The sequence below is a fragment of the Mytilus edulis genome, chromosome 1 (genome assembly GCF_963676685.1).
Source record: "Mytilus edulis chromosome 1, xbMytEdul2.2, whole genome shotgun sequence".
NCBI classification, from domain to species: domain Eukaryota; kingdom Metazoa; phylum Mollusca; class Bivalvia; order Mytilida; family Mytilidae; genus Mytilus; species Mytilus edulis.
This window is the reverse complement of record NC_092344.1, coordinates 9,979,879-9,992,084: the sequence shown is the minus strand read 5'-3', so window position 1 is coordinate 9,992,084 and position 12,206 is coordinate 9,979,879. Positions and strand designations below refer to the sequence as shown.

Genomic DNA, 12,206 nt, shown 5'->3' with positions numbered 1-12,206 from the left:
TTTCTAATGATCGTATGTCACGTTTCGCTTGTATAGGGGTCCCATACAGTACAGCAGTAATCTAATTTGGGTCTTATGATGGTTTGGTATGCTCTTTCTTTTATTTTTTGTGACTGGACTTTGAGATTTCTTCTGATAAAACATAAAGATTTGTTTGCTTTGGCGGCTGTTTGTTGAATGTGGGTGTTCCATTTTAAATCTGAAGAAATCGTGATACCTAAATATCTAGCATGTTTTACTGATTCTGATATGTGCCCATACATGTTGTAGTAGAAGTGGATGGGAGTTCTCTTTGTTGTTTTGTTCATTATGTTGCATTTGAATGGGTGGAAAGACATGAGCCAGTCTTGCTCCCATTGTATGGCGGCTTCTATATCTTCTTGAAGCTTGAGGTAGTCGTTTTGAGATTTAATTTGACTGTAAATTATACTGCCATCTGCGAAGAGTCTGATTTTGCTATGTTTGATGTATTCTGGAAGGTCATTAATGTAAATAAGGAAGAGTATAGGTCCTAGCACCGTGCCCTGTGGCACACCTGAAGTGACTAGTATTTTTGAAGACGACATGTTTTCTAAAAGTACTGTTAGAGTTATGTTTGACAGAAAGGATCCAACCCAGTTTATGATTTGATCTGATATGCCAAGTATTTCATTTCATGTAGTAATCTTTTGTGTGGTACCTTGTCAAAAGCTTTGGCAAAATCCATGATTATGAGATCTGTTTGTATGTTTTTGTCGTTGTTTTCGAATAATTCATGCATCAGTGAGATAACTTGAGACTCACATGATCGCTTTGCCCTAAATCCATGTTGTAATTCATACAGTGTGTATTGGTTTCGAGATGTTGCATCATGCTGCTTGCAAAGATGTGTTCAAGTAATTTGCAAGCTATGCATGTTAAGGATATAGGTCTGTAGTTACCTGGGTTATGTTTATCCCCTTTTTTGAATACAGGTGTGACGTTTGCATGGTTCCAGTCAGATTGTACTTTTCCTGTTTCTAATTATCTGGTGAATATTAATGTGAGGATGTCTGTACATATCTCAATGTATTGTTTGAGTACTTTGCCTGCGATGGTATCAGGACCAGTGGCTTTATTAGGGTTTATGTTTTTGAGAAGTTTATAAACACCATATCCCTAGATATTGTTATGGTTGTCATTTTGGGATGAATACTAGGACCTTTATCTGGAATGTCAGTATTTGCTTCAGATGTAATTTAGCAGACTGAAATTGTTTGTTCAGTATGTTCGCTTACTCAGATGGATTTGAGTGCAATGTACCTTCACTTCTTAAAGGAGCTATGCCTGTATTTTCATTTTTCTGGCTTTTAATATAGGAATATAGCTTATTGGGTGTATTTTTGAAGCATGGTTGGTCTGGTTCCTTTAATTCAATATCAAAGATCATATTTTCTATATATTGCCAGTAAGAGTTTCTCATTTCTTTTTGGAGCTTGCCGCTATAAAAATATACACATCATTATGAAATTTCTTTTGTAGACAAAAAAATAATTCAACGGAATTCTTAGATGACATCGTTTTTCGTCGGTTGACCTTGTGTCTACTGGTGTATCTCATTTACACAACCAAACAAAACTGTCTCGCCGACATTAACACTTCGGAAGAATTTATTTAAGTTATGACTGTGATCAAAGGGACATTACAACTCATAAGTCGAAAAGATACTGGCAACGACATGATTTAAAAAAAGATAAAGACAGAAAAAATTTAACATGATAGGGCAAACTTCAGGAATTTGCAACACGAACCCAATCAAAAACTGAATTACTGAATGACAATTTTTACACATATTTTACGTTTTTTGACATTTTTAAAACCATTTTCAACAGATAAGATATGTACTTCAAATTATCTAGACAGTCTAAATTGAAGGTGGTCCGAAACCTAGTGTAAACAGCAATAATAATGGACAAGGAAAAAAGGATTAATAGCCTTCAATGTATAGAGATTCTTCAAGTTTCTCAGCTCAGGATTCTGTATTTTTGACAATTTTCTTGAAAGCTATCATAGACAACGAAAAAATGTTACAGCCGCAGTCTAAAGAAATATAAGATCTACAACTGAAATAAACAACAAATTCGTTAAGCAATTACTGACTTCTTGTCGAAACTATAGTAGGTAGAGAGAACACAGAAACAAAATCAACTGACTAAATGAAATCTTCAAAAACGCAAACATAACGATTGAAACAAAGATGAAACTAATAATCAAAATTGGCATGCGTCTGACAGAAGAGCGATGCAGACTCATAGAAACCTTTAATTTGAATCAAACTTGGAATTGTGTTCAAATCCTAAACACAGGAAAATGTCTTCAAAACACGCTGTACTCCTTGAAGTGTTCAAAGGGCTATGTTTTTTTTAAACAAGTGCGTTGAGCCAGGAAAACAAGCTGTTGTCAAATAATGGAATTCTTTTTGTTACTTTAAGTGGTAATTTATAAGATCATTTAACTGTAAAGATAAGCCAAGGACTTTTTGTATGATTGTCAATGAGACAACAATCCACCAAATATCAAATTAAGTGGATGTGAGTAATTATATACATGCAATCGTAAAGCCTTTAACAATGAGAAAAAAACAATACCATAATCGGCTATAAAAAGCCCCATCTTCAAACATATGAAACAATTAAACTGAAACACAAACGCTACAGACTTGAACCCTAGAAAAAAATAGAATAAACTTAAGAAAAAAATAAACATAAGGACAAGATTCCTGATTTGCGGTACATGCACATAAACAGCATAATCGAATTAAACCAGTTTTGTTCCTTTGTGTAAAATGCAAAGTAATGATAGAAAAGGGTATACAAATATTGATATAAATTGTAATTACGTTCATGAGAAAAGAATATTTATCGGTTGAAGCGTTCACTGTGTGGTTTTTGAATTGAAACAGAAAGTAGATTTACAAAATATATCTAAACTTAAAATTATGTAATAATATACATTTTGTTATGCGCAAAATCTATTAATATCTATCATATATGTCCGCACAAAGCTCGTCTAACTAGAAGGAAGAATAAGCATAATGCCTGGGACAGGACGTAGATATGGATTTTTTAGATGTACGAACTGTAGAGCACAGTGGGAAAGTGCCTATGTGTTTTGTGTCAGTCAGTGGAGTGACGGTGTAAGTAAAATTCAGAGTGAGAAAATGTAGATATTATCTTTGGTCGGGTTGTTGTCCTTTTGACATATTCCCCATTTCCATTCTCAATTTTATCTACGTTTTTTTTTTACCACAAATAGAATATTTTGGTTGGGTTTTAATATTAATCATTTTCATTTACGATTTTTTACAATTCACTTCTGTGGACATTCGTTAACCTTTTATATAAATCGTGAGCAATAGGTTAATTAACTTAATGTGTACTTTGGATTATAGAACTTTTTTATACCGCTGAATATGGAACAAACATCACTGTTGTTATTCAAAGACTGACACAGAACAGTTACACTGAAGTTTCTAAAGATACCAAACTAATATTTTTGTTCAGTTTGGTTTTCGTTTACATCAGTGACACTCGAATCAAAACATAACCACAGTTACAGTTGTTCTTACTCCGACGAATGTCATGTTTTTTCTCAGAATACTTTTGTTGTTTTTTTTTGTTTTTTTTACAGTAAATCCATTTGATGTGTACGGATTGATATTTTTGTTAGGGTAACATTTGTTATTGACATTTAACATGACCTTGCATGAATAGTACACAATGTTCGTTGTTTTTTTTCCGGTCATTTTGCCTTATATGGTTACAGAGGCGGATTCAACCCCCACCCCTCCCCACCCCCTTTTGTGTGGGGAAAAATTGATTGATTATATAGAGAAATAGGTCCCCTCTTAGGCAGTCAGTGGGCACCTACGCATGCCAATGTTCTGTTTTTATCCCGGCATTCTTACCAAATATATATATATTGAACTGATTATAGGGTTTTCATAGTGTTTTATATATATGTCCTATCTCGGTATCGACATACTTCGTACGTGAACTCATATAGAAAATTATTTGTTATGACCCAAACGGGATAGTTACATATCATATTGGGACTCAAATGGTTGCATATAAGTCATATACATGCATGTACTTCATTTTAGTTTTTCTCAGTATTATTTAGTGGGTTTTTAGACGACTGTATCAGTCGGGACATGCTTTGAATACTGTGATCAGATAACTATTTCCGACCTTTTTTAAGTGTTTTTACTTCAAGCTGGTGGTTCAAATGATTGCTTTATAATACATATATGTGGGTAAACTGTTTATTATATTAAAGTATGTGAACAGCAAATCTAAATCACGTGGGTTAATTTACATTCATCTAATTCCAGGAATACTACGAACAAGATTGCAAAAAGTGTAATACAGCCTGCAGCCCTTACAAAGTTGAAAAGCTGAAATGCTCCAAGTGTGGTCAGAGCGTCTGTGTTTGTTCCCGGGCGGAAAAGGCAGAACGTCATACCGATCCAAACAAGCCCCACCGCAGTGATCTTTGTCATAAATGTCAGAGTGGAAGCCCTTGCATGGACTAAAATGGAACTTTATAATTTCTTTTTCTGGATACGTAGTTTGACAGTTGGAGAAGATGGTTGGAAACTTAATTGAAAAGGAATGATTTTACGTGAACTTGTTTTATAGCTTATCGTTTTGAGTTTGTAATTTATTCTTGAAATTTAAGTTTGTTTGTTCGCTAGGTGAATCATTCCTTCTTCATTGCCTAATGTAAATACCTATTAATCAGTCTTTTATTTATGTATAACCTCATATATGAGAATATCGAAAACAGAGATATGATTGGTGTCATGGTGTATTATATGCACCCAGCGAATAAGCAAACGTAACTTCTATATTATTGTACAAAGGATGTATATACGTCCTTGCGTGTACACACGGAAATAAATATGCCGAAAGAAGCTGTATTCTTCGTTTTGAAGAACCTCACTCTAGTTATTATTGTTGTTACGGCCAGAAATCGCCTTTAAATTGTAGCCAACAAAAGACACAAATCAATAGTAAAATTTAACAATATTTATTATACAAAAGTTTACAAAAGGTATTACACAAATATTACTGTTAACTTAACTGTCAAAATATGAGTCCAATCTGTTATCTTTATCTGTATCCGGAAATCTTTCGGAATCCAATCTGAATATTATGTTCACTACTAAGGTCACAATCCAGTATGATGTTGTTTGTAGAATAAAAGTGTCAATCCAAATGCTGTGAATACTAATGTCTATCAATGTCTATGTCCAAGTTTAATTATCAGAGTTTAACTTTAGTGTCTGTATATATAGTGTTGTCATGGAAAATTCTAGAACACTCTATAATGGAACATTGTGGAAAATCCTGGAAAGTTACAACGGAAGTTTCTGGAATAACGTAGAAGTTTAAATTACGCATCGTTTATAAGGATCATTCTAGAAAGTTCCAATCATTCTGTGAATGTTCCAGTGATTCCTAAACTGCACAGTTATAAGATTATTTGGTAAACAACTACATGTATCAGGCCATACAACACAAATTAGGCCAACATAAATAACATAATAATTACAATATCATAACATTGTGTTTTTGATTTATTTGTTAATATTTATTTAAGTTTATTTGATTAAATCATAGATTACACCTTTGTTGAATACTGTTTTTGCCTGATCGTGCTAATACAATTGTAAATATTTTACTAACCAGGTCAGGTACCTAATACTGTAAGACATATATCATAACAAGAATGTGTCCATAGTACACGGATGCCCCACTCGCACTATCATTTTACATGTTCACTGGACCGTGAAATTGGGGTCAATACTTTAATTTGGAATTAAAATCATATCATAGTTAACATGTGTACTAACTTTCAAGTTGATTGGACTTCAACTTCATCAAAAACTACCTTGACCAAAAACTTTAACCTGAGCTTCACACTATCTTCTTCTTTGTTCAGTTGACCATGAAATTGGGGTCAATACTTTAATTTGACATTAAAATTAGAAAGATCATATCATAGGGAACATGTGTACTAAGTTTCAAATTGATTGGACTTCAACTTCATCAAAAACTACCTCGACCAAAAACTTTAACCTGAAGCGGGACGAACGAACGGACGAACGAACGGATGCACAGACCAGAAAACATAATGCCCTTTTACTATCGTAGGTGGGGCATAAATACTATAAAAGATATATAGATACTTAAAAAAAGGACAACACATGTACAAATAAGCCGACGACTCCTTATTCGAGTTATTGACCTTTAATGGTGATTTTTCTGATTGTTTACGCGTTTGCCTAATCCTGAAAGGTAAAAGAGATAAAATAACTGAAATAAGCAAAATTGATCAACAAGATAATATCTACAAATAAGTTATATGACCGAACAGCCGACTCTTGGGTCTTTTGCTGTTACCGTATAATCCAGTTATTTATTTCCTTAGTCTGTGACAAAAAACACCAGAAGTATAAGATATCGAGTTACTATCAATGGAATATTGTTACCCATCGATTAATACCAAGACTGGTCTTCCAGGAGGTATTTTTGCCGGGGAGGTGTTTTTCAGTTTGATAGTCTTGTTTTGAAACATATAACACGCATGTGCATGTAGGCAGTAACAAAAATAGCTATATGATTACTATAGACATTGTCAAATTTTATTCAATTAAAATTAAACTCGGTTAATCTTAACATGTTGAAAATCAATTAAATAGAGTCATCCAATGAATCAATATCATATATGATTTATGCCTGAAATAGCAAGTAGGGGATGAAATTACACTTTTACAAAAATTGGGTCATGCTTGACATTATATGAAGGCTTTTTGATCTCGTTCGCTACGCTCACTCGACAAAAAGCTTCATATTATGTCTCGCAGCTGATATTTTACGATATCAACACGCAGTTAACCTGATAATCGGTACTTATTTTTAGTGTAACTTTACGTCGCTTAAAAATCTGTTGATAGAATTTAGTTTGTCGAGTTCTTATGATGACAAGTTTTTCAGTTTCTGTTAGAACTAAAACATTATATTTGTTAAACAATATTTATCGATCGAAGCGTTTACTGGGATTTTAAGAATGAAACCGAAAGTAGATTTTCTGAAATAAAACTGAACTTTGGATTATTTGTTTTTACGTTTTATCTATTCCTATCTTATTTTCCCCAAAGGCATGCGCGTGAGCTATTGATAGGTTTTTATTAACACAATCCTCGCCTTACTAGAGGGAGGGATAAGCAGAATGCGATTTTAAGATTGAGACCGAAATTAGATTTTCAGAAAAAAAAGCCTTAAACTTTGGATTTTTCGTTTTTACGTATGACATGTGTATGATCTATTCCGGGTTCCTATCTTATTTCACCACATGCATGTGTAATATGTGTATATTAACACAAACCTCGCCTAACTAGAAGAAAGAATTCGCAGAATGCCTAGGACAGAACGTAGATATGGATTTTTCCGATGTCCTATTTGTCGAGCACACTGGGAAAGTGCATACGTTTTCTGCGTACAGGGAACTGACCGTGTAAGTAAACTTCATACAGATAAAAGTTAGATATGTAAAAGATGTAAACACAAAAGATGAAATGTGTGGATTTTTCTAAAGTCCTTATATATCTAAAGAAGGATCGGATTCATGATTTGAGGTTAGTCCGTTAGTCCGTTTCTTTTCAGTGTTTTATTTTTCGATTTTAGGGGTTGCATGCCCTCCTGAATTGTATCTAGATCTGTTTTCTCAAAAGTATCTATCAATTTTGCTAACGGTCGAAATCTTGTTCAAAATAAATATTTTGAAACACTCGACTGTGGTCATTCATTCATTTAGCTATTCGACATCGGTAGGCTTTGTTGGAAATATAAAGGAATTGCGTGCAACTGTACAAGTAAGAGGTTTAGCTAGCTAAAACAAAACAGATTTAAGCCATCCTTTTCTACGTAATTTACGCACTGGTCACAACGATCCCCCGACACATCTATACAGCGCCACGACAAGAATTTTTGTCAAATCATGGGTCATCTGTGATCTTCGTACGACAGTCGCACGATATTTTGAGCATCGTGGCGCTGTTGTGTGTCGTGGGACGAAAATTGGACATGCACCTTTTTTGCTCTACGATTTTTGTCGTGTCACTGTCTTGTGGCTGTCGTGAGAGTGTCTTACCACAGCCGTGCGACTGTCGCGCGATAAACAAATTGTTGTGGGTACCAAAATAAACCATTTTAATATTTAACAATCGTACGACTGTCGTACGACAATCTCACGACTGTCGAAAGACACTCGTGATACAGTCGCACGATTGTCTCACGAATACAAAATTTTATGCGATGTTCGCACAACATTGATTGTCTGTCGTACGACAGTTGTACGTTCGTCGTGCAACATTTTTCGTCCCCGACCCCCCGTTGACGTCTCAAGTAGTTTCCGAATCTTCATATGCCTCAGCTTGTGGTAGGGGTCCTCCGTCTGATCAACATCATCCACGTTTACTGCTACCACCTTTCTTTTGATAATTTTTCTTTTCGGGGGCATCCTGGTTTAAATTCGCTGAACAATTTATGATATAAACTAATACGAAAAACGTCGTTTACTTGGATCAAACTTATAATAACACTAAAAAATATTGAAAGCAAATGGCAAATGGCACGCAATATATCGGGCCTTTTTTATATACCAGTAGATCGGAGTCAAACGCGCGAGTGACATTTTGCACGACAGTGCCACGACAACTATTTTATAGATATTCCACGACAAAAATTCGTACGATCTGTTGTGACCGGTGCTTAAGGAAACGACTGTACCAAGTCAGAAATATGACAGTTTTCCATTCGTTTGATGTGTTAGAGCTTTTGATTTTGCCATTTGATAAGTGACTTTCCGATTTTAACTTTCCTGGGAGTTGAATATTTTTGTTATTTTTCTTAATCGTTAATATAGAATATATATTGGTAATACATACAATTGCATTAAATTGTGATCGGGATTTTCTTCAATCTAATAAGTCCCTACCGAAGAATAAGTACCCTACCGACTAAGTCGAAGGGGACTTAAGGTTTGCATTCTCTCCGTCTGTCCGGCAAATCAGTTCTCCAGACTTTTTTTCTTCATGCTTGATATTGATTTGATATTTGGTGTATTGTTTTATCATGACAAGTTTCAGGTCAAGTTCGATTTTCACGATTTAAGCTTTTATCCTTATTCAATTAAAGCCCTTTCCCAATAATTTTATTTCTGATTGAATACTTATTTACTACTAGATTTCTGTTCGAAGGGCAATAACTCATTTTTTTTTTAAAGATTTGTAAAAGACAATGACATTTTGGATTTTTTTCCTTTTCTGTAGTAAATTGTTAGAAGAATTTAATAGTAGGTTTATTTGTTATTTTATGTAGTTTACACCATGGCAAGTTATCGATCAAGTTAGAATTTCGTGCCATTACAATAAAATTAACCGGTAGGAGACTATATGGATCTATATGTATTGCCATGCAATACTCACAGAATTGCTTGTTAAAATACATATTTATATCGGATATGAAATGAATATTGGCGTTTGTTCGTTAAAAAGTTACCATGAGCACTGACGTCTTTTCAAAACTATAGTTCTTTCATTTTATAATAACTTAATTAATTAGAGGTATATAGATATTGGATTTAAATCATAGAAATATCAAAACAAATCAAAGAACTGAAGAACTGCAATTCGGTTGACCGCAATTTCTGGTGGATGATTTCAGGCACTTGTCTCAGAAAAAAATCTTATCTCTTTATCCGAAAGTAAAGTCAAGATACATAGATATTTTTTTCTGATATTAGTTCCTGTTTCGATGATGAATAACAGGAAAATCTACCTAAACGTAATAATTATTATATTGAAGTCATATAATCATTTGTTATTAGTATAATTTGATTTGTTGTTATATAATGGTCATCTCTCGTGGTATTCTTCTGCATTTCTGAACACAAATTTTCGGTATCTGATATATTTAAATTATATACGTATTAGGCTGCGCTCAGCGAAGCACTTTATTTGCTATTCAAACGGTAGAAAATTTCAAATCTTGTTGCAGTTTCTCGTAATTTTTTAAGTACATGTATTATATATATTATGTGTACAAAATTATCCATAAGTACCTTTTATTATTTCTAAACGTTTTACCTTTTCAGGTATACTATAAACAGGATTGCAAAAAGTGTAAGAAAGCTTGTAACCCTTACCGACTTGAAAAGCTGAAATGCTCGATTTGTGGTCAGAGCGATTGTACTTGTTCAAGGGAGGAAAAGGAAGAACGTCATACCGATCCAAACAAACCCCACCGCAGTGATCTTTGTCATAAATGTCAGAGTGGACGCCCTTGCATGCGAAAATGAAACATATTTCTTATTCAAAATATGGACTCTGCATGGATGTTCTTATATAAGACATAAAAAAAACTTTGATGTTACTAAGATTTTGTAGATAAAATTCTTGGTTTTTGTTTTGTTTGTTTTGATTTTTTTGTTATCGGTATATTTTATATTGTTATAATTCAATTTAACAACATAAAAATAGTAAGTTTAAGGGATGGGGGTATGATATTTTCATTATGAATAGACGACTAGCATATACAAATTACAGTTATTAAAATGTATGTTGTATGGACTAGCACATAAATACCAGCACTAAGTGTTAGCTCAATTACACATTACATTCAATTACATTGAAAGTTGTAATGCATTACACTTAATTACCATAACATTTTCAATTACCCCATCTATGCTTACATCACCGTTCCATTTTTACAATGGATCAGTTCTTTGTGTGCCTGTTCAAACCCGGAGAAGCTTGTAGTTCATCGTATGTAGTTGGTTTATCCAGATTATGCATAAAAATATTTCAACTGAACGTTGAGCACAAAGCAATGTATAAATCAAATACTAATGACACTCATCGTAAATCCGTGGCAAATTGTATGTTATAAATAAGACCATTAGTTTTCTCAATTGAATTGTTTCATATTTTTCATGTTGTTGCCTTTTTAGTCATTGTAGAATGCTGTGCATTTGCCTTTAATTCTTACATCTACTTTATTTAAACGTAGGTGGATAGTTGTCTCATTGAAAATCAAACCATCTCCTTGTTTTTTATAATGATAAAATTGAGAACGGAAATGGGGAATGTGTCAAAGAGACAACAACCCGACCATAGAAAAAACAACAGCAGAAGGTCACCAACAGGTCTTCAATGTAGCGAGAAATCCCCGCACCCGGAGGCGTCCTTCAGCTGGCCCCTAAACAAATATATACTAGTTCAGTGATAATGAACGCCATACTAATTTCCAAATTGTACACAAGAAACTAAAATTAAAATAATACAAGACTAACAAAGGCCAGAGGCTCCCGAGGTGCACAGTTAGTCCCCATTGGAATTCATTCTAGATGTATTTATTAGTTGCAATTAACTTTGCATTAAATTTCCGTATATAACAGTATATATATGGATTTCATAAACTTCTGGTAGAGTAAGGAGGTTTATATAAGAATAGTATAAATATAACCTAATTTGGAAGAGTAACTGTGTTATCCTATTCCTTTATAATAATTGCAAAGTAACAGTAAAATTCTATGGTTCGTGTGAGAACATTGCCATGATTTCTATCCGTTGAAAACCCCTTGCAACACTGACTCTTTGGGAGTTTTTAATTAGATATAAGATGATGTGGTATGAGTGCCAATGAGCAATGCAAGGCTAACTTAAAAGATACCCTCATATTCAATTGAAAGTCCAAATGTTCCAACATTCACCTGGATCTTCCCTGATTACAAAACATATACCTATTGTATTTATGATTAGTTTGTTCTAGTTCGCTTCCCGAACATGAATGAAATATTCGCCACTGTACATAAGTCCAAGATGAGCAATTAATCAATCAACATGATCAAGTCGTAACAGAAAGTAGATTTCCAAAAAAACATATTTAGTTACGTAATAATGATGTATTCTATTGTCACATGCCGTATACGAAACCTGACAGCTATGCATGAGTGCCATTCTTGTTAGTGAAACCTTTATCATTGCATATGAAGAAACAAAAACAATTATTTTTTAAATTCACAAAAACTTGCTTTATTGACAATAAGTATACTTTCTATTTCCATTTATTTTTCTTACTACAAGCGTCTGTTTTAAGTTCCCTTTTTCGATTATATAGCAA

At 33.7% G+C, this 12,206-nt stretch overlaps 1 long non-coding RNA gene across 1 annotated transcript; it reads left to right on the top strand.

The window, feature by feature from the left end:
• Positions 1 to 6,498: 6,498 nt before the first annotated feature.
• LOC139523621 (uncharacterized) lies at positions 6,499 to 10,491 on the top strand. The gene is made up of 2 exons (XR_011664654.1): positions 6,499 to 7,539; positions 10,180 to 10,491. It is a non-coding gene; the product is annotated as an uncharacterized lncRNA (long non-coding RNA).
• Positions 10,492 to 12,206: the final 1,715 nt, after the last annotated feature.